We start from the raw sequence: 20,444 nt of genomic DNA, 5'->3' as shown, positions 1-20,444 counted from the left end.
TTTTAGTTTGGCTCTTTTATATTGAGTGTCTTAGTGGGGGCTGGGGCAGCCCAAGTTGGCTCAGACCCAGTGGGGGCTGGGAGAGCCCAATCTCCTATTGGAATTCAAAGGGATGCTTTTTGACCAGAATTTGTAATTGAATCAAAGACTCTGGCATCCTGGAAAGACAACTTGTGGGAGGAGGATATGCCTCAGCCAGGAGGGGCTGAGAATCTGAAAGGAATAACAGATCCATAGGAAATACAATTTCTTAAAGGGACCACAACCCCCTTCAGAGGAAGGAGGAAAGTGCAGGGGGATGGTCTGAGAGACATTTGAAGGATTGAGGGATTGGGGCTCATAATGTGGACAAAATAGGGGTTTGATAAAGGAAGGCAGAGGGAGCTCGATTTTGGTTGGATAAGGGAATTTGGGGATTCTTGAACCTGAAGGTAGTACATTTCTTGGTGATGTCAAAATCAAGGGTATAACCATTTGTGTGTATGTGGCTGAATAGGTGAAGAAATAGGTCATGGGAATTGAATGGTTAGAGTGCTTGAGGGAGAGTCTATATGTATATTGAAGTCTACTAGTTTTGAGGGCAGGTGTTGGGGAGGAGAGAAAAATGATGAAGCAGGTACCCAACTGTTTGAGTAAGGAAGGATCTGTTGGCAAGGGCTACTAGGATTTTGACAGGGTGAAAAATATGTTTTGTATGAATCTCAAAAGAAGGGACGAATGATGGAAATTGAGGGAGAATCTGGAAGTGGAAAGGGGAGCAAAGAATATTCCAACACTCCTACCTTGACCAGTAAGCTGAAGGAAAGAAATAGAAATGCAACTAGTTAACCTAGCAGGAGCCGGAAGGCACATTCTTAAAGAAAGGGCTTCCTTCTCTGGGAGTTGAGGCTATATATCTCATCAGCTATAATCCCCCAGGGCTCCAGGGCTAACCCTGAGGAGTGTGTTTTCAAATGCAATAGTTCATGAAGCCCCCCTGGTGTGCTTCCCTCCATGATTATCCATTAAGATAAATTACTCAGCCAGATTTAATTAGATTTGAGGAAGGGGTATTTATTCAACTGATAGAGTAAGAAGAGTTGATACAAAACATCCCCACTCCTACCTCCCTAAATCTGTGATACATTCTTTCCAAAAGTACATACATAATCCAAGGTAAATTCAGGGAGCAAAATGTGGCAAATGAGATATCCTGGAGCTCCAATAAATCCTTTAGCTGACATCTTCAATATTTCCTCCTTGGCTTTTCTTTTGGACACTTTGTAAAGCTTTGAATCTTGTTTCCTCGAGTCTGGTCCATTTTTCAGCTCCCAAGTTGATATCTGCCATTTCAATGCTGAACCATGGAATGCCTAGGAAAAAAATCAAGTCCTCCAGACTCTTCAAAGTTCAGAAGTTCCTCTAGCAAAGGCAAGAGGAGAGAGAGAAGAAACTGGGACCTAGGTCTGGGGCTCTGCCTCTACCTCAGCCAATTCCTTCTCAAGAGTTTAGTTAGAATCATTCTCTTCCCTCTTTTGTCAAGTACTAGAATCTTACAGTTTCAACTAACTGGATGGTTTTGTGCAAACCTCTGAGGACATGACAAAGACCCTCATTCAATCAAAAAATCCCATATAGGGCAACTACACCTTGTTCTAATCTAGTGAACAATTTATGATGTTTTCTCATCTAATAAAGATATCTGAGCTGGAAAGGATAGGTTTTTTGACCCCACTCTTACAGAAGCCTTATTTCCTGGAGTTGTGATAAGCCTTTAAAGCACCTTCTCATCTGGTAGCTTCTCCCCCAACACAATGTCCCTTGTAGTTTTGGTCATTCTTGCTTTAAAAAAAATGCGCAATTCTACAACCTTTGTCTTGTTTTTGCCTAGAATATGGGACCTATTACATTAATTTTTAAGGATGCTAGAGTTGAAACTGACCTATTGAGAATTCTTTGTCATATCAGGGGAACAAGTAGAATGTGGGGAGCCAGAGGAACTGTCTCCAATTTATCAATTTCCTTTGATTTTGCCAATTTTATTAGTTCTTGCACCAAGACAGACCAACTTCTCTGCTTCCTCATTCCCTTCCCCTTACTTGAACAGCTATTTCTTCTACTGGTTTAGGAAATTCTGCAGCTGGACATTATTGCTATTCTTTTCACATTAATCCAGATATTTGTGAACATCAAGACTGGGAGATGGTGGAAGCAGCTGATGGTGGATTTTTTTCTTCTTTGATCTCCTGTAAATAGTATACAGTAATCAAAGTTTAAGCCGCCTGAGATGAAATAATTGCTTAACAATCATATAAGACAAAATGATTCAACAAATGACAATTAGGACTTGTGATATACAGAACAGATGCATTCAGTGTACCATATTATAATGTGCTAATACAAGATTGACAGCACAATAATAGGAGTGAACAGCAGCTCAGCCTATAATTCCAAACCAAATGTGAGGCTGTCCACAAAACTCAAATCCTAGCAGGCTGCAAAATTAGAGGTAACACCGTGCAAGGTTCAAGACGACTCATTAGCAGGTTGGCAGAGTGTTTCAGGAGCAAATTTGCCTGTCTTAGGAACTAATTCTGTGCCATCTTCGGTTTAAGGTTTTGTTGGTGGTTTTTTTTAATGCACAGATGCCACTTTCCCTGGAGGAGAATACAGAGGTGGGAGTTTAAGCTCTGGTCATAGCCCTGGGGAGCCACTAAAGTCTGGACTCCTGCTGCCTTTGGCTTCAGTTTAACTGTGGGTCTAGGTTGGTGTCAAGTTTCCAGGTGTGTTAAGTGATGCTGCACAAAGCTGACAGTAGTAAGGCAAGTGCAATTCAGATTGATCTGGAGGTGTGGGAGTGATTAGAGACCTTGTGGGATATTTGGGCTACTCCCAAATGCTAAGTGATTTTGACCAAAGAGGTAACTAAGGTTATGTGGAGGGAGGGAGGAAAAGATGTTGCCAAGTATGCAGGCACGAAACAGAGGTGGGAGAATGGCCAAGGAGGCACAGCAATCCCAGACCCTGATCTGCCTTTTTCTACTGAAAACTCCTTCTGCTCCTTCCAGACCTCCCCACTTCTACCCCAAATCCCTTCAAACAGGAAGGGAAACATCATGTGTATGGATACTATACATCCCAACACGTGTGCTCCTAACTCCACAATCTGGATCTGAGTTGTCATAGAATCACAGAAGACTCCCAGAAGAGGGATAATCCTTAGGGATCATTCCTGTTAACAAGGGAGGGGAATGAGGGGCAGCTAGGTGGTACAGTGGACAGAGCACCAACCCTGAAGTCAGGAGGACTTGAGTTCAAATTTGACCTCAGACACTTATTAGCTGTGTGACCCTGGGCAAGTCACTTAATCCCAATTGCCCAAGCAAAAAAAAAAAAAAAAAAAAAAAAAAAAAAAAAAAAAAAAAAAGGAGGAACAAGAAGAGGAGGAGGAGGAGGAGGAGAGAGTGGAATGTGGGCAATGGTGTGAGCAAAGATGCATAGAGGAAGGACTCATCTGAGGAGTGAAGAACATAGGGAAGGGAGGCTCTGGGGAGAAAGGGAAAACCAAAAGTGGGAAATCTACTGAGGAGTAATTCCTTCTTGACACTTGTAAATTGTGTAATCATAGGGAAGTCATATAACCTTCTGAGGTTCTGTGTCTTCCTCTGTAAAGTGGGCATAATAATATCCATAGTACCTACATAATATCTGTTATACACATCAATTCCTATTATACTTGAGCAAGAATCCCCAACAGGTGGTCATCTAACTTTCACTTTAAGACCTCTGGTGACTAGAAATTCCCTCTCTTCAGAAAGAGACCATTCCACTTTTGGACAACTTCCATTATTAGGAAGTTTTCCTATACAATGAGCCTAAATCTACCACTCTGCAATTTCCCCCCATTGCTTTTCTGCTCTATAGAGACAAATTTCATCCCTCTTCCACATGACAGCCCTTTGGATACTTGAAGACAGCAATTATTTCCCAGTAGCAATTCCCCTAGGAAATCAGCACTCTACCTTCATCTAAATTTTGAGCCTGTTGCCCAGTTTGCTTCCATTCCTCTGTCTGAAGACACTTTGTGGTAGAAAAAGCATTGAGTGCTACACTAGCACTAAAACTGCACAGCTGTCCACTCCCCTTTCTGCCTTAAGGGTTTGTTTCTTCAGTTTGATAAATGATCACTCTTTGACCTCAGTAGACTGGGATTCCATGATGGAAGGAAAGTGAGAATAGATGGCACAAGGTAATCATATAGGCAGGGATCAAAGAGCCCTGAAGAAGAGAAAAGGAATCTGGGCTCTAGTCTTCCTCTTGTAATTAATTCATTGTGTGACAAATCATTTCATCTTCTGAGGGACCAGTTTTCTTATCTGTATAATAAGATGGCTGAACTACATACATAATCTCTGAAGTTTCTATTAGCACAGGCATCTATGATTCTCTGAATGGGGAAGAGAAAATGGTACAATTGACCACAGATACTGACCATCATTCTTGGCATGGAGCCAATCTCCAGAAGTGGGGAAGCCTTCAAGTATTCATCAGCATTTCTGTCAAGTCTTCCAACCTCCCAGATGACATCTTTTCATCTAAAAACTTCCCTTCAAAGACATGAATTTCTCATCTCAGTTAGAAAGGAGGGAGAGGGTGCTAGCACAGGAAGCAGGAAGGAGACAAATCCCCAAGGCATGGATATTATCTCATTGGGAAAGAGCTGGAGGGGGACTTAGGAAGTATACCTCTCTAAGTCCTCTGGACAAATCCATCAATCAATCGATATTTATTAAGCGCCTATTATGTGGCAGGAATTGTACTAAGCTCTGGGGATATAAAAAGAGATACCTCCTGCCCTTAAGGAACTAATAATGGGGAAGACAACATGCCTTAATAATTAAGGATCTACTAATGGGGAAGGCAACATGTAAACAAATATATACCAAGCAAGCTATATATAGGATAAATAGTAGATAATTAACAGAAGGAAGGCCTTAGAATTAAGAGAAGCTGGGGAAGTCTGCTTATAAAAGGTAGGATTTGGGTTAGGACTTAATGGAAGCCAAGGAGTTCATCAGTCTTAAGGGGAAGAGGGAAAACTGCTGAGAATGGGGCCTGCCTTGCATTTAAGGCCCTTCACAATCTGGTTCACATCTATTTTTCTAGTCCTGTTTCACATGATTACTCTTCCCACTCTGTTCATTTCAATTAAAGTTCCCCTATTCCCCTTTACTTAACATGCCCTCTTCTATCTCCATGCCTTTGTACAAATGATCCTCCACATCTGGAATGCATGCCTTCTTCACTTCTCCCTCAGAAAGTCCTTCACTCACTTCAAAGCAGTTTGAGTGCCTGCCACTTCCCAGGAAGATTTTCTTACTCCAATCCTCCATTCTCCAGCCCTAAGGGCTCCAGTTGAAGCATTCTTTTCCTCTGGAAATTATTTTGTACTTTGCAAATGTTTACATATTTTTATACACATCTGATCTTCCACATGGAATCTACTGAAGAGAAATTCCTCAGTTTCTTGAGATCAAGGACTATTTCTTTTTTGCCTTTGTATGTATGGATTTTGTAAGTTTTTAGTAAATGCATATCGATTTGAATTGAATTCTTTACTTCTATTTGTTGGATTGGGTTGGGGAGAAACCTCTGTGCCAGAAATCCCAGTATCTCTGAATGACAGGGAGAGTCAGTAAAGCTCTTTGACCCATAGTAGTAGAAAAGGCCAGAGGAAGCTGTGGGTATGGGTGACTGAAGGAAAGAAAGAAACGATCTCAGATCTCGGATCATTTCTTACTGTTATAATTTTCTCCTTCCAATCTGGGCCAGAAACCTTAGGCTTCTTGCTTCCATATATGTAGTTATTCATGCTTTTTAGAACCCTTCTCACTATTCTCTGATGGGAACCTACGGAAGGCAGGCTGGGTAGGATTATATATTCCTCTTTTATAGATGGGGAATCTGATGCTTTGAGTAGTGAAGTTGTTTGACCAAAATTGATACAAATCTAGAGCCTAAATCTTCTGAGCATTGAGACCTTTCTTTTAGATCTTTTAGATCCACCTGCCTCCCAGGCTTCATCTCCTCCTCAGACTGGGTTCAGATCTTCACAGAGCTATTTACTCTCTTTCCTGTTTTCCTGAAGAAAGAGGAATCAGGTCTTATATCCACAGTCCCCTAGCTGCTCATTCCCAGGGTTAGGTGAAGCTTCCCTGCTCTGAACTTAATTGAATATAAGCCATAACTTTGCATTCTGTCTGATGGATGGAAAGGAATAATATTTTTGGCTCTGGTGACAAAACAGTGCTGAATATGGCACCCTCTTTATGCACACACGACGTGCCCCTCTGTCTAACATGTAATTTTATTACATTTTATTATCAAATAAACATGCCAGAAAATATTTTTTCCTTTCCTTCTGTGGGGGAGGATGAAAAGGTTTTGGTAATTAAAATTCCTATCCATCAATTCTTAAATCCAAGAGATAATTGCATTGCTGCTAGAGATGTATGTTGAATCATACCATTTTGTTTTAGTGTTTGTGTGTATGTGCATGTGCGCAATATACTAAGATTTGTAATCATCAATCAATCCTCAGTCGCCATGTCTACTCCTCCTTACCTAAGGACAAAAGCTCTGATGCCATGTGACAAGACACATTGGCATTTTCACTGACTGAGAAAAACAATGTTGGATTATGAGTCTAAGGGCCTAGGACCAAATCCTGGCTCTGATATTTAGTACCTGTGTGCCATTGAGCAAGTCATCTCAATTATCCAGCAGCATAAAAATATAAAAATTATAAATAGAAACAATATAAATATGAAAAATATCAAAAGGAGCAGACAAAACTCGAGGCTCTCTGAGGTGCCTTCCCGTTCTAAATCCTGTGATCTCATCCAGTGCTTCTCTAATTACTGTTTCAGTAACATGAGGACACTTGGGTTTGGGTTCCAGTACTAGCTATGCCCCCTTAGCCTACTTGTTTAATGTTTCTAAGCCCATTTTCCTCTTCTGTCAAATGGGGATACCTGTCTTACCTCCTCCAAACTAGAATCTGGATTATCTCTTCTTGCAAGGTTTAAGTGAGCTGCCAGATATGAAAATGCCTTAAAAAGTCAACAAGACTGGATAAATGTGGGAAAAAAAATGAATGAATAGAAAAAAAGTAAGTGCTTTCCATGTGCAAAGTATACAAATAGAAAAGTAAGACATTCCCTGTAAGGAGCTCACCTTTCATTAAAGGTGCTATTAACATAGCACCCAAAGGAATTTTAAGCCTTGAGTCAGATGGAAAAGCCCCGTGGTCTTTGGCAGTACAGTGGCAAATCAGATGAGAATGTCTCTTTTTTATTATTATTTCTACTCATAAAAAAAATTTCCATTTGACAGGGCCACCATCTTCATAGTAGTTACAGTTTTCTTTTAATTTGTCTAGTCTAGAAGTTTTCATAGTTAAGGATGTTCTCTAGGGCCAAGAGATCAACAAAGGGACACAAAAGAGAAAGAATGGCTCCCACTAATATTGATGCTGGGGACAGGATGAGAGAAAGGGGGCTGAAGCCCAGATATCCTCCTTCCCTGTCTATTGTTTTGGTCTTTTTTGTTCTATGATGAGAATCCAGACCAGTATATTTCTCAGAAACTACTTCTCCTCTTTCCCACTCCCTAAACTTCTAGCCTGAATCATTTTAACCAAAATGATCCGCAATTTGAATCCAAGGGAATTTAGCTATTGATAGGCCATCCTTTCTCAGTCTTCTCCCTGACTGGTTATTCAGTCTGGTGCTCTGCTACTCATATGAGCTCACAGCCTCTTAACCTGAGCAACATATGTTAGTTGTAGTCAAGAAAGAACTACTCAGGCCTCAGCAGGAGCTTGTAGTGAGCCAAGAAACTAACCCTCTTTCCCCTCACTTCCCTCAGCTCCCACAGAGAGAGGGCCAGAGAGGGCCCTTCCATAAGCCTTGGTCACTCCAGAAATCCAGAGAGCTATCCTTTTCCCCCCATCACCACCAGGGAAGTCAGAACTCCACTGCGGCCACCCCCAGAGGACAAGGCTCTGTGTTTGCAGGAGGGAAGCCCTCTCCTCCTCTGCCAACTCTGTAAGCAGATTTGAGCAATTGGATGACTCAGAGCCTGGGTAGGTGGAGATCCCACTGACTTGGCGGCCAGGTAAATTAGGGAGGTGGGAAGAGGATCAAGCCAGCACTTGGATAAGACCCTGGTATTCAACAGCAACTCTCTCTACTTTTGTTAGGGAGCTTTCAGCCTCCAGCCAATTAATCCCCTCCCTCCCTACCCCCTCACCCCTTACCCAGACTAACAACACAGTCACAAAGGGCTCACCAGTTTCCTCCATGGAATTCAGAATTCGTATTTATTTGTTGTGTAAGTCTGAATCTGAGACCCCCAAAGTCTTCTGCACCCTCAGCAAGCATGCCCTCCTTTTGCCTTGAAGCCTTTGCCAGAACTCTCTGGGTGGGAATAAGTTGTTGGTGCCTACAGTCCCTTCACCTCCACATATCTAGGTCCTCCAATGACAACAAATGAAAAAATCCTGGAGTTTCCTTTTGTTATCAAGTTATATTTGGAAGGAGTGTGTGTGTGTGTGTGTGTGTGTGTGTGTGTGTGTGTGTGTGTGTATTCCTGTGCAAGCCTGTGGTTTGTGTCTTAGGTGAAGAGGAGGGGAACTCGCATTTGTGAGGTATCAGAAATATTTGGTTTGGGTAACCTCATCCCTGCCTACCAGTTACAGCTTAGAGTGTGATAAACCTCTTGAGTCATAACTAGATGTGTGTGTGTGTATACATACACACATATTTATATCCCCATATAAACATACATATATATATATATATGTAGATGTATATGATATTGTCCCCCTCAGAGCACCACAACAGGGGGTGAAACTTTCACTATCCCTCTGTGTCTCTCTATTCCCAACAACCCCCACCTCCACCCCGCCACCCCCTGACTCTGTGCATCCCACACTGCAGGTGTCTCTGGAGCAGTGTTTATGTAAGCTGCTCATGTTCTACCGAGCAGCTCCGAGAGGCTGTTGTGGATTTGAGGAAAGCCCCCGGCTGCCCACATATGTGGATGTCCCCGGCAGGGTTTCGTAACCAGAATTGGGGAGGCGGGGAGAGGGCGGGGGAGGGAGGGGAGGGGAGACTTGGAGCTCTGTAGAGCAGGTCTCGAAGCATGCCCTGTGCGAGAGCGTGTGTGTGTGTGTGTGTGTGTGTGTGTGTGTGTGTGTGTCTCAGGCAGAGTGTTGGGAGAGCCTCTCACCCCCTGCTGTCTGCTGTGTGTGTTTACAACCTGTCAGCACACAAAGGATGCTTTCTGTGTTGGCAGCTCCCAGAGTGGTCAAGGAGCACAGAGCATTTTTTTCACACACCCCACCACCACCTCCACCTGCTCCAGCTTTGGAGATCTGGCTTTGGAAACAGCTTAGAGCCCTCCTGCCTTTGCCGGGCTATATTCACAGCTTTCTTCTCCTCCCAGAGAACCTCAGGGCTGCCATGGATATCCCCTATCTTGAAATTTTACAGTAGGTGCAGAAGTATTACCAGATCCTGAGCGAGGTCAAGAGGATGGAAAAGCCTCTTATAGTCATGGTTTATCCATTCAGCTCCTCATCTGTTTTCAAATAAAGGGAGCCTATTTCTGTGTTTCCAAATTGCTGCACATAAGGCTTTAAAGATATAATTTCATTTTTAATGTCTTAGAGGAAAGATGTACTTTAGAGAAACCATGTCCCATGTATATTAATATCATACAAGATTCCTAGATAGATGGAACAACAGAAATAACTTTGGTCAGTGAATCTCTTACTCTATCAAGCAAGGAATAAAAGTGAGAGGCTGCTTCTTGACATCCAAGACTGCCTGCCAATGTCACAGAGGAGGTACTGCATGGGATCCACATAGAAATCTTGAAGTCTATCGACTCCAGGGGCTCCCATTTGCTGATGATATTGTGCTAATGGCATAGGGATTTAGGGGCTTCTTAGTAAGATCCAGGACCTCTCCAAAAGAGATCAGCTTAGCCATCCATAAATGAAGATTGCAAGTTGCCCAAACCATGGCAGGTGGTTGGCCAAGCAGCCAATTGAAGTGATCCATAAATGCATATAGTGTTGGCCAGATACCTTATATGAACAGGAGCTAGACCTAAAACTGGTAAGGAAGAGAACTGGTTGTATCACATTAGGAAAATATTCCAGTGTTTTAACCAACGCAGGATACTGCCATTATTTTTCAACATCATTATTTCCCCCAGTGATGCAATATGTTTGTGAATCACAGATCCCTACGGTCTCAGGAGAATCAAAATCAAAGACACATGGGACAATAAGACAATGAAAGGTTATAGTGGACTGTCAGTTGGCTGTAGCATATCTCCAGCAACAATCTGACCTTGAAAAGTGGTATAAAAGACATCATTAAGGTTATGAATGACCAGAAAAGGAGGAAGTGGTGGATGGATCCTGTAGGGAGAAAGTGTTCTGGCTTAGCTGGCTTGGACAAGAGAGCTTCTGAGATCTCTTCCAATTTTGAGATTCTGTTTCTCAGATTTTTCATAGAAAAAGATCATATTTTATGTGTATAGTGTAACTCTTCACCTATCTAACACTCTGCCAAACCAATGTAAGGTACAATCTCATTCATGGGAAGATGCAAAACAGCTGAGATTCAGAATAGGAACAATTGAAGGCTTCGAAGCAGTCAAAATAGACTTTATAAAGTCCATGCTTTGAATTCATAATAATGCCTTCCTTTTGTACATGGTTCAAAGGTTTCCAACTACTTTCCCATTATTTCATATAATCTTCACCATAGTCCTCATGATATTGGCAAAGCAGATGAAGTTTGATGCTTAGAAATGGGAAATGAATTGCTGAAGGGCATGGTATACCCCAATATTGGGTACTTTATTACTGAGATAATTCATTAGGTCCTCACTCAGAATTTTTTTATACTTACTTTATATACAATTCTGACAAGTTTGATTCCTTGGGTCCCTAGTTCAATGAAGATTAAAAGAGAATTTTTTCTAGGAAAGAGCTCACTAGATAGGAGACAAAAAAAAAAGTTTTGGGAAAAAATGGTACATTTCAGAAAGCATAGCAATCTGGGGGTATGTAGAAAAGGGATTCTTAATTCTCTGTGTGGACTCTCCTTTGGCAATCTGGTAAAATCTACAAATCCTTTCTTAGAATAATTATGTTGAATTCATAAAATAAAATATAAAATATCATCAAGGAAACTAGTTATAGTAAAATGCAGCTATGAAAGTTCCAGGTAAGAATCCTTGTTTTAGATCAAGACAAAAAGCTCTCCTGCTTCTATTGGACATTTTCGTATCATAGTGATAATTGATGTTCAAAATAAAGACCTAAGATTTTCAAGAAAGGTTTAAATTATATTCTTTATTGTCTTTTTTAAGAACATCAAGAATAGGATATATTTTCAAAAGTTTTGCACTCATAAATTGGTTGAAATAAAGATTTGTTTAACTGCTAAGTAAATCCCAGCTATCCAACCAGTTCTCCCATTAATTTGCTGTGTGACCTTAAGAAAGACCCTTCCCTTCTCTGGGCCTCAGTTTCCTCATCTGTAAAAATGAGTGGGTTGCACCACATGTTTCCTTCTAGCTCTGACATTATCATTCCTATGACTCATTCCCTGCTGATTCCAGATCACTGAGGTTTTGTTATATGCACCACAATAGGTCTTGTGATTAAAAATGAACTGACTCTGGAGTCAGATATTCTGGTTTGAATCCTCTTGATACTTAACCTACGATTTGGGGCAAGTTCCTGATTCCCTCTCAGTTTTCGCATTGATAAAATGAAAGGATTGATCTAGCCAGTCAGGGGTCCTCAAACTTTTTAAATAGGGGGCCAGTTCACTGTCCCTCAGACTGTTGGAGGGCTGGACTATAGTAAAAACAAAAACTTTGTTTTGTGGGCCTTTAAATAAAGAAACTTCATAGCCCTGGGTGTGAGGGGGATAATCGTCCTCAGGTGCTGCATCTGGCCCACGGGCTGTAGTTTGAGGACCCCTATAACCCCTAAAGTTTCTTTTGACTCTCAATTGTGGAAGAAAAGGATTTATAATTCAATATCCCCATCTCATTAGACATGACTGAAAAAACAACTGAACTGATGTTTTAGACTAGATGGTTTTGGTGCTTCTGTGATAAAATACCAGGGATCATTGAGCCTGATATCCCAAACCCCACAAAGTTCAGCCCTCTCTATGGGCAATGCCTCCATTTCTGAGGTCCTCAGTTCAGGACTAGTTAGAGGACATCACTGATTTAGCTCTAAATCCAAACTAGCTCTAAACTATTTGGAAATTCTAATTTGAGAAAAAGAGAATAGGTATCAAGGGTACCTTAAAGAGCACGTAAAGACAAAATGAGATCCTTGAATCCTAAACAATCTCATTCACCTATTCATTTAATAAGCATTCTTTGAGAATATTCTAGATGTAGAAAAAATATGGTTCCCGACGTGGAGCTTACAATCTGCACGGAAGATTTGATAGGTATGTTCAAAAATAACTAAAATAAAAGGTAGACTGTTAAAAGTGCCTAAAAGGAATTGTAAAGCACTCTGAGCATTTGGAGAAATAGAAGTTATTTTTTACTTGGGGTTAGATGTCTGTGAAGCCTTCATGGAAAAGATGAGGGTTTTTTTTTCCTTTTAACAATCTCAGATTTGAAAGCGACCCCAGGAATTATCTAGTCCAACCCAAGCCTGAGTGGAAATCTACTTTGCAATATTCCTGATAAGTAGTCATCTACCCTCCACTCAAATACCTTCAATGATTGAGAGCTCACTACCTTAATAGGCTGCACATACCACTTTTGGACAGCTCTAAATGTTAAGTTAGGAAAATTTTCCTTATATAGAGCTGAACTAAGCTTTGATGGATGGGTAAAATTTTAAACAAAGTTGGGGCATGGAAAGTATTTCAAGCATCAGAAATGGTGTTAGCAAAAGGCAAAGATTCAGGGATCAAGATGTGCACAAGGAATAGTTAGTGGTTTGAGTAAGCTGGACAACTGGGTGAATAGGGGGCAGGACATTAGTGCTGGAGGGCATCTCAAGAGCCTACTTAATGTAAGATCACACTACAAAGGTAGGTTGAGGATGGATAGAATTAATCTTTGAATAAAGAGCCAAAGAATTTGTACTTCATGGAATCACTGAGTCTCAGAATTAAAAGGGATGTCTGCCGGCAATCTTCTAAAATCCAATCCCTACATGAACAGAAATCCCCTCTACAACATAGATTTCTGGTTGCTTATCCATCCTCTGCTTATAGATTTCCAGAGAGAGGAAACTTACTACTTCCAAAACTTGTTCATTCCTCTTTATTTGATAGGCAGAGAATATCTGAGTGTTTCTTGAATTCCCAGAAATTTGCTCATTGTTTCTTTCTATCCCAACCTGGATTAAGGCATAACTATATGGCTGCCATGTCCCATGTCTAGACACAACAGAAGAAATGATTGTCTACTGTCTTAAGGTGTTGAATGATTAAACCAACAAAAGCCAATGAACACACACTGGCACGAGTGCATAGAGGATTTGCCTTTTGAACCTTGAGTTTTTGCCTTAATTTTTGACTTCCCAAATAATCCCTGCAAATGGAATCCTCCCCAACTTTTATTTTTTAAATAAGGGGAAAATAACACCAGGAGATGTTAAGCATTGGTTTCCCTGTTTTGAGAAGGTCTTAGTACACCTAAAACATTAGGTGGCTAGAGGCAGAGAAAAGGACTGCGTGACCTTGAAAGATCCCTACGGAAGCTGTGATTCTCTCCCAGGAACAAAATAAGGGCAAAGGAAGAAGAGCCTTAGAGGCTGTGATATGTATGATATCAGTGGGATTAACCTGGCAGGACCTTAATTTTATGTTAGTCTGGTTTAATGGAAAGAGCACTGGTTTGAGTGTTGAGGACTTGGTTTGAATCTAGGCTTTGCTGTTTGCTAAGTGTGACCTTGGGGCAAATTTGGCCTCAATTTATTCATTTGTTCATAAGGGAGCTGGATATTTTCAGTTAAATCTTTGAGGCCTCTCCAGCTCCCTCCTCTTTGAGGAAATTCCAGCAATAACCTTTGGACAGAGTCCCAGGCCAGACTCCACCCAGGCTAGTAAAGGTGAGGTCGGCCACCAGAACTGCTTTTTCTTAAAACCTCAATGAGCAGTTGAAAATTACTCGCCCTTGGAAAAAAATAATAAATTCCACATTATCATTTCAATGGCTCTTTACATAAATACCAAAGATTCAGAAAAGCTGGTGCCTTGTGTTGCTCCCAGTGTGAGAAATGGTATCTTTCAGTTATCGGATTTTATTTCTTTCCAACGTTACATTTTATACATATTTATTCATGCAGAACAGAGGCAGCTAGGGGAGCCGAGGGAAAGCTGCTATACATAAGAATGCACTACACTCACATTGTCGCCACTTTGCAACAATTGAACTATGTGCAACTAGGTGTGTGTGTGTGTGTGTGTGTGTGTGTGTGTTTTAAATAATAATAAAAAATCTCCAGTTTGCATTTAATTTGTCTGATTTTCCCCCTTCCTCTTGAATGTTCATAGAAATGTGGAAGAGATTCAGGATGCTTAAAGACATTGGGGTAAGGGGCCAGAGAGAGGCAGGATTAGCAGAGCAGGGCTAGGAGGAAGAGCAAGTTTGTAACTATTTCTTTTTAACAGATGCAGCTAACTGAACTGCAAAACATTCATCTTTCGATTTAATAATTCATTCTCCTGGCATGGAGACAGAGGTATTATAGTGCTAGATATTGCTTTTCGGGCTTTTGAGTGTCAATGATGAATCCCCATCTTCTAATAAAATACATTTTCATAGTAATTGAAATAATAATTTTCTGCCTCTTCGTTTTTCCAGGTACTTAAAAAAAAGCTTTTGACTTCTTTGCCTTCCCTCTGTCCTGACCTTATTTTATTTTAATTGAAATTCCTGCAGCTGCTAGGCAGCCAGAGCCAGCATATGTCCTGGACCTCAACCCCATAGCTTCCAGTCCCAGAGGGATTGGCACTTATTGCTATAATCTAGCCTCTTCCATATACTAGAAGGCACACAATGGGTTTAGAACATGCTGAACAAGTTAGGGGTCGGAAGCAGAGGAGACCTGAGATTCTCTGCTTGATTTGGTTTCCTGCCTCCTTTTGTTCAATGATTAGACCCTTTACTAGCATCAATGAATCTGACCTGCCTATTGCGGGGAGAGGGTTTCGGAGAAAATGTTTATTGCTCTATTATTAGTACCAGACAGCTGAGTGGTGGCAGGGAGAAAAAGGAGAGGTGATTTTTGGCCTTGTAAAAGGAAGAACTTCCTAAAAGTCAGAGATGTCCAACAATGGGACACCTATGTCAGTAAAAATAGCTTATATTTTTGCAGTGTTTTAAGATTTACAAAACACTTTGCTTAGAACAACTCTAAAAGACAGGTAATATAAGAATGATGATTCCCATTTTATAGATGACAAACAGGTTCAGAGAGGCAAAATGACTGATCCCAGGTCACACACTCAAAGTCAGAGGTGAGACAAAACCCAAGTCCCTGGACTCAAGTTCAATGCAGTGTTCTTTCCATTAAAGTCTACCAGTTACTCATCACTAGTGGGTGGAGATGTGGAGATGTCTGCATCAAGTGAGGTTAGATTAGATAACCCCCTAAATATTTCTTTTCAGGTTGCTGTGATTCATATACATTTATAATCTTTGTACTGGATGCCAGTGGCATAAAGGCTTGGGCATCTGAATTACTATTCTAAAATTACTTTCTACTTACTTGATGCCCTTCCCAAAATCCAGCGACCACTCTATTATGGAGCCCCAAACCTGACTATCATCAACTCCTCTCTTTAAAAACCTTTTGGACAAAATGTATCAGGGGCAAATTTAATTCACAGGATCTTAGAAGTAAAGTTGACTACCTGGTTCAATCTTTTATTTCACAGATGAAGAAACTGAGACCCAGAGAAGCCAACTTGTCCAACACAAGAAGTGGCAGTCAGAATTTGAACTCAGGTTCTCTAACATGAGATGCATCATTCTTTTTATTTTATTACACTGCTTCAAACAAACAAAAATAAGGCCCACAAATAGCTTTTAGTGCTTACCAAGTCCAAATACTGAAAAATCTGTGGAGTGATATAGTTCTTTTTGGAGGCCCTTGGCCTCTCCACACATCCTGCTCTCTCTTTTTAAATCTGTGTTTTTATTGGGTCTCTTTTTGAGGGGCCAATGATTTTGTTGAATATCACCATACTTTTTTAAAAAAAAATTAATATATTTTATTTTCTTATAAAAAATAAAGTATGGATCTTAACATATGCAGAATATATGTATATATATATATATATTTAGATGAGCAATTATTCAAGCATACTTATACATATAGTATGCTTTTTTACTCCTGTGTTATCAAATTTTTCATTCAAAGAAATCAAGGTGGAATGGATAACTACCAAAATGATAGATTATAAGAAAATGTATCACTATATTTCTTAATCTTAACCTTTGAGAGTGAATTATTTGTTTCTAGTCCTCTTTCCCTCATCCCCAAAGTGGGACAATAGGTCCTGGAACATCAAAAATGTAAAATTCCTTCCAATGTAAAGGCCTTCCATAATTTTCCTGTGTTAAATCTTCACACATTCCATATATAACCCCTCTCCCTCTCCCCCAAAGCAAAGTGGGACTGTCCTTGTCCTCTGGACACAGATTCCCAGGGTCCCCTTTTGTGCCTTCTTTTCCCTTTCAAGGCAGACTTTGATATTCATTTTCATCTGATTTCAACCTACCTTTGTGGAAATGCAGCAGCCCCTAAAGCCTGGTCTGCTCAGGTTAGTGGGGATGACTTTAAAGGGCGTCTTGGTGAGCTGAGTTGAAAGAGAGTTGCACGGAAAAATCAGAAGTCATTCCCTAATCAATTATCCCTTTTCCCACTTGGCCTCCTTCTACCTTTTCTATGGTTGTCATTGTGAAAAAATAAGATTAAATATAAGCAAGGCTCTAACAGTCACCTTTTAGAAAGAATAACTAAGGTAAGGTAATCTTAATGCAACCCTTTCCCCAGGGTCTTTTCTAGAGTTGGGAAGTTGAGCCCTAGTGAGATCTTGTCTGCTCCGAGTTGAGATTGTCCATGTTTCAGAGGAACATTAGATTTAAATCTAGAAGTAATTTGTAAGCCATGGAATTCAACTTCCATTTTACATATGAGGACCTGAGATACAGAAAAATTAATTAAGTGATTCGCCCAACATTCGTACAGTAAGTAGCAGAGCTGGGTCAGGTCCTCTGACTTCAAAATCAGCTCACTTTCCACTATATTATGCTGCTTTGCTGGAGTTGTCTGACTTCTGCTTCTGTGTTTACTCTTCCAAAGCTATCTGAAAGGGAGTGGAAGTCAGGAAGAGGAATTTGAGCAGATGATGACTTGGCTGAGAGAACAAAGTAGTTGTGGCTGGGAAGCATCAAGGGGGCCCTGTGAGAGGACCGCTTAGGGCAGGGAGTGAAAGGGTAAAACTCCTTTACCATGGGCAAGATTTCAGAAGGGGCCCAAGTTACTGTCTTACTGCAAAACACCTAACATAGTACCGTGCACATAGTAGGTACTTAATAAATGTTTGTTCACTTACTTTCCTCTTCGTCTTTGGAGTAATGAGAAGTAGGAATGAGACCAAGACCCTCACAGTAGGAAGTGAATGTTGTTCTTGAATCGTTTTTTTCAGATGAGCCTAAATCTTAGTTATCTCATTTCCTTGGCAAAGATATTGGAGTGGTTTGCCATTTCCATCTCCAGCTCATTTTACAGTTGAGGAACTAAGGCAAACAGAGTTAAATGATTTGCCCAGAGTCACCCATCTAATAAGTGGCTTAGGGCAGATTTGAACTGAGTCTTCCTGACTCCAGGCCTAGCATTCTATCTACTATGATGCCACCTAGCTGCCCAAAGTGAGTATTAGGGTTCTTTAAAATGGATAAGCTAAAACAAAAGTACTGTTTTATTAAAGACCTGGTTTGTTGGAGATGTGAAGTTGCTGGCAAGGGAGATTGAAAACAAGAGGTCACCTTCCCAATTCCCTTGCCACAAAATGGGCTTGAATTCTTGCCCTCTGGAATCATCTCCCAGTCTCCTTGCTTCTCTCTCTTAATAGTAGCTTTTCAGTGAATTCTATTGTGGATTCTATTTTCTCCCTATCCTTAGATCATGGAAAGGTGAGGAACATGGTTCTCGAGGAAGAAGTCAAACCAAACTATATCATGGCATGTCATAGAGCAGGGAATTCTTTCTCACCTGATTCCAACTCAGGAACCAGATCCCAAACATCTACAAAGGGTCCAACCAGGGTCCAGGTTAACCTGGCGAGCCTTCTTCCTGAAAATTCATAAATTGGCAGTTGGAAGAGATGTTAAAAGATCAACTCCAATCCTCTCACTTTATAGAGAAAGAAGCTAACTTTTAAGAGAAGCCAAGTTAGTCCAAGAGTCAAACGCATTTCACTAACCAAGGAAGCTTTTTAAAGGTTTGCAGGCACCATTTGAAGCCTGATAATCTAGTGTTTGGGGACACTTGTGTCCCAATTTCCAAAGATAGAATTTGAAATTTTAAGCTCTGTGGCCTTATGGTACAACTGTGAAACAGTCAGACTGGGCTGTCTCTGGAAAATATGTGGGCATTGTGACCCTGGACGTCTCATAGACCTCATTGGTTGGGGAATCACAGAAGAGAAATCCTCTACAGCTTACAGCTTATATTAAAACACAATAGCTTAAAAAAAAAAAAATTCTTGATTTCTTCCTGAGAAAAGATGAGAAGAGGAAAATAGGATTTATTTTTTCTTCTAGAGGCAACTAGACCTGTCCTCTAGCTAAATAGTTTTTAAAATCACAAATGCACCTATCTATCCAGGTGTGTTCTTTTTTTCAACCTGCTTTACCTGAAAAACAAAGGAAAAAAAAAAGGCTAAAAAGAGCCCACCCTTTCTGCGATCATCGCTGACTCCACAATTAGGGTCCTGGAAAGACAATCTGTTTCTCAACCCTAAAAGACTATGATTGCCTGATTGGGGGTGGAAGGGGGGTCTCACCCTTGACTATACTATGGCAAGGTCCCCTGTTCCTGGAGTTTGTGTTGCCCACGTGTGCATTTTTTTAACAAAGGCAGAGAGCGATGACGGAGGTCCTCATGCACCAAAGCCTAACTGCGCAGGGGTCCAACCTGGACTCCCGGGTGAGCGCCCCAGCGGTGGTCGTCACCCCCCATATTTGATCGGCTGCCCGGCTAAGCGCCGCGGTTTCCTATTAAACGTCTCTGACTGAGTTTCTCCTGCTTTAGTGGCAGATGGCGAGCTTCATGCAATGACGTGAGCAAAGGCCCCTCTATTTCCAGCCTGGAACTTGGAATCTGCTGAGAAGCTGCTACTATACGTTCTGTGCACCAATTGCTGATGCTCGGGGGAGGGGGAAGTTGGTAAGTGGGCGGGCGGATTGGGGGGCATTTCTCGCAGCGCCGGTGCCAGGAAGGTGAATGCCGTCGGTTGGGCCCGGGTCCCAGGCAGGGACCGGGGCAGGCCAGTGACCACGGCCTGGAAATCGAGCGCTTTGATAATCCAAGGTTTCTCTTAGAGCTGGTGCTCGGGGGAGACCAGAGAGGGAAATTCCAGGGGAACGGGACGTAGAAATGGGGGTTATGGAGCCAGCACCTCTTCAGTCCCAGCTCTGGGAGAGTGAAACGGAGCCATGGAGCTAAGGCAACAGCCCATGCTAGCAAGTTTCCCTAGGGCTGTGGGGCCTTCTGCCCCAAACGTACGGAAAGCCCGAAGCCCTACTCCCGGCCCTTGGCTTTGGGGACCAGAGTTACAGCACGGGAGCCCTTTGGGAGGTGCGGGCCCCGTGGGCCGCGGGCCGCGCCCGCTTCCCCTCCTTGCTGCTCTTTCCTTCAGGGCTGATGGGATTAGCCCTCGGGGCAGGCTCCTGACCCCGAGTGCAGGTGTTCTGGGCCAAGGCGGCCCCTATAACAGGGAAAATCCTGTTTCAGAGAAAAAGTTACAAAAGGAATAGCTCTGTTGGGGGGGAGGGAGGAGGCGGGGTGAAAGGTCATTCTGTGCAGGAGGGATGAGAACTCCCTCGCGTTGGAAGTTTCCAGAGAGCCGGTTGAGGCGGAGAGTTGGGGGCTCGGGCTAGGCTGAGGAGCGGCGTGACTGACAGGCTCTAATGCTAACGGGGGGTGGGGTGGGAGGGCAGCCCCGGGGAGCCCCCCGGCTGTTTCGGAGGAGAGAGCGCGGCGGCTGCCCCCCGCGAACTCTGACAGGTCCTGCGCGGAGCCCAGGTGTAGCTCCCCCGCCCCCACGGGCCCGCGGCCCCCTCGCCCTCGCGGGGCGTCCGGCTCCACGCCAGCCTCTCAG

At 42.1% G+C, this 20,444-nt stretch overlaps 1 protein-coding gene and 1 long non-coding RNA gene across 3 annotated transcripts in view; one reads left to right on the top strand and one right to left on the bottom strand.

The window, feature by feature from the left end:
- Nucleotides 1–20,444, top strand: part of PEBP4 (phosphatidylethanolamine binding protein 4) — a 263,686-nt gene that overhangs the window by 46,292 nt on the left and 196,950 nt on the right. The window lies entirely within an intron of this gene.
- On the bottom strand, nt 4,477–18,578 carry LOC116421422. 2 transcript variants are annotated; one of them, XR_004231771.1, is made up of 3 exons: nt 18,335–18,578; nt 16,839–16,916; nt 4,477–4,586 (listed from the first exon to the last, which is right to left on the bottom strand). It is a non-coding gene; the product is annotated as an uncharacterized LOC116421422 (long non-coding RNA). The 2 variants fall into 2 exon arrangements; XR_004231772.1 differs by lacking the exon at nt 18,335–18,578 and adding an exon at nt 17,676–17,827.

This window comes from Sarcophilus harrisii, chromosome 2 (assembly GCF_902635505.1).
Source record: "Sarcophilus harrisii chromosome 2, mSarHar1.11, whole genome shotgun sequence".
NCBI lineage: Eukaryota > Metazoa > Chordata > Mammalia > Dasyuromorphia > Dasyuridae > Sarcophilus > Sarcophilus harrisii.
Note: the sequence above shows the minus strand (reverse complement) of the source record. Positions and strands in the feature narration are given on the sequence as shown.